The 2,868-nt window shown below is 52.8% G+C and overlaps 1 non-coding gene across 1 annotated transcript; it reads left to right on the top strand.

Moving 5' to 3' along the window:
* The first annotated feature begins 2,391 nt into the window (after positions 1 to 2,391).
* Positions 2,392 to 2,546, top strand: LOC135171700 (5.8S ribosomal RNA). The gene has a single exon (XR_010300592.1). It is a non-coding gene; the product is annotated as a 5.8S ribosomal RNA (ribosomal RNA).
* The last annotated feature ends 322 nt before the right edge of the window (positions 2,547 to 2,868 follow it).

Here is a 2,868-nt window from a genome sequence, read left to right on the forward strand (position 1 = left end):
ACGTGGCTGAAGCCCCGGTAGGTCAAGGTTTCCTTGAAAACGGCATGAAAAGAGGGTTTAGTAGAAAATGTATCCTTCAGATTTCGAATGAAGATGGCTTGTGTCTAGCCCGATCACTTGTTGTGGCCAAAGCACATGCAGAAAAATTAAAAACCAGAGCTGATAAGGCCAAGATCCACGAGGTATGGCAGGCAATCCGGCAATGCAAGGGAAAAATGCAACGTAAGGAGGCCGAAAGACTAACTCGAAGGGCAGGAGTCATTGCTCTTGACGAAGGCTGTGGTCTACAGGAAGTTGCTCAATATCAGCGATACTTGGCTGAAGAAGGGTGCCTTATCAAGGTCTATTCCCTCATGAGAAACGGAAAAGATCACCCTGTGCTCTACGATGGTACACCTGAATTGATTAGCAGAAAGATGGCCGTCCGATATACCTTACCGATTGTGTATTATCCTGAAGAGAACCACTATGAGCCAATCCAAAATTTACCTTCATTCTTTGGCGTGAAGTATTATTGCGAGCATTGTAACAAACCTTACACTACGCAAGGACATGTTTGTGATAGGACTTGTGATAGGTGTTTGAAGAATCCTCCGTGTGACTCTACGATTGTTGATAAAATAGTGTGTGACGATTGTAATCGAGAGTTTCACGGCCAATTGTGCTTCGATCAACATAAGAAACCAGGATCTTTCAGTGGAAATAACCCCACCGTCTGTGACTATATAAAATTGTGTGGCCAATGTAATACGAAAATTGATCATCGCAAAGCTCAGAATCATGTGTGTCATAAATATTATTGCAACGTATGTCAAAAGGACGAAGATATTTCTCATCTCTGCTATATGCCCACCTTAAAGAGCAAGAAAAAATTGACTTTGACCCTCGTGACCCTCGTGACCCTCGTGACCCTCGTGACCCTCGTGACCCTCGTGACCCTCGTGACCCTCGTGACCCTCGTGACCCTCGTGACCCTCGTGACCCTCGTGACCCTCGTGACCCTCGTGACCCTCGTGACCCTCGTGACCCTCGTGACCCTCGTGACCCTCGTGACCCTCGTGACCCTCGTGACCCTCGTGACCCTCGTGACCCTCGTGACCCTCGTGACCCTCGTGACCCTCGTGACCCTCGTGACCCTCGTGACCCTCGTGACCCTCGTGACCCTCGTGACCCTCGTGACCCTCGTGACCCTCGTGACCCTCGTGACCCTCGTGACCCTTGTGACCCTCGTGACCCTCGTGACCCTCGTGACCCTCGTGACCCTCGTGACCCTCGTGACCCTCGTGACCCTCGTGACCCTCGTGACCCTCGTGACCCTCGTGACCCTCGTGACCCTCGTGACCCTCGTGACCCTCGTGACCCTCGTGACCCTCGTGACCCTCGTGACCCTCGTGACCCTCGTGACCCTCGTGACCCTCGTGACCCTCGTGACCCTCGTGACCCTCGTGACCCTCGTGACCCTCGTGACCCTCGTGACCCTCGTGACCCTCGTGACCCTCGTGACCCTCGTGACCCTCGTGACCCTCGTGACCCTCGTGACCCTCGTGACCCTCGTGACCCTCGTGACCCTCGTGACCCTCGTGACCCTCGTGACCCTCGTGACCCTCGTGACCCTCGTGACCCTCGTGACCCTCGTGACCCTCGTGACCCTCGTGACCCTCGTGACCCTCGTGACCCTCGTGACCCTCGTGACCCTCGTGACCCTCGTGACCCTCGTGACCCTCGTGACCCTCGTGACCCTCGTGACCCTCGTGACCCTCGTGACCCTCGTGACCCTCGTGACCCTCGTGACCCTCGTGACCCTCGTGACCCTCGTGACCCTCGTGACCCTCGTGACCCTCGTGACCCTCGTGACCCTCGTGACCCTCGTGACCCTCGTGACCCTCGTGACCCTCGTGACCCTCGTGACCCTCGTGACCCTCGTGACCCTCGTGACCCTCGTGACCCTCGTGACCCTCGTGACCCTCGTGACCCTCGTGACCCTCGTGACCCTCGTGACCCTCGTGACCCTCGTGACCCTCGTGACCCTCGTGACCCTCGTGACCCTCGTGACCCTCGTGACCCTCGTGACCCTCGTGACCCTCGTGACCCTCGTGACCCTCGTGACCCTCGTGACCCTCGTGACCCTCGTGACCCTCGTGACCCTCGTGACCCTCGTGACCCTCGTGACCCTCGTGACCCTCGTGACCCTCGTGACCCTCGTGACCCTCGTGACCCTCGTGACCCTCGTGACCCTCGTGACCCTCGTGACCCTCGTGACCCTCGTGACCCTCGTGACCCTCGTGACCCTCGTGACCCTCGTGACCCTCGTGACCCTCGTGACCCTCGTGACCCTCGTGACTTATATTCAATGACTGTTATTTTTCAAAAAAAAAAAATTTTTTTTATGATTACCCTGAACGGTGGATCACTTGGCTCGTGGGTCGATGAAGAACGCAGCTAATTGCGCGTCAACTTGTGAACTGCAGGACACATGAACATCGACATTTCGAACGCACATTGCGGTCCACGGATCCAATTCCCGGACTACGCCTAGCTGAGGGTCGTTTGTTTTAAAAAAAACTGCTTACAATTTTATATGTGTTTATCTGTCTATATATGACAGAAAAATATTTGATAAATTGTACAAGCGTGTGTAAAGTTGAATGCTCGTCAAGATAATAATATTTGATTGAGAGAGAGAGATTGAATTTCTTCTCAAATATATATAAATTATTATACGACGTCATTTAAAATTACGTATTGAAAAATAATATATTATGAATTTTTCACATATATTATTTGACGATATAAAGAAAAAAAGAAGTTGTTGTTGTTAATATATATCACACGTGAGTGATCTCTCTCAACAATATCACAACGTGAGTG

The sequence above is a fragment of the Diachasmimorpha longicaudata genome, unplaced genomic scaffold (genome assembly GCF_034640455.1).
Source record: "Diachasmimorpha longicaudata isolate KC_UGA_2023 unplaced genomic scaffold, iyDiaLong2 ctg00000086.1, whole genome shotgun sequence".
Classification (NCBI taxonomy): domain Eukaryota; kingdom Metazoa; phylum Arthropoda; class Insecta; order Hymenoptera; family Braconidae; genus Diachasmimorpha; species Diachasmimorpha longicaudata.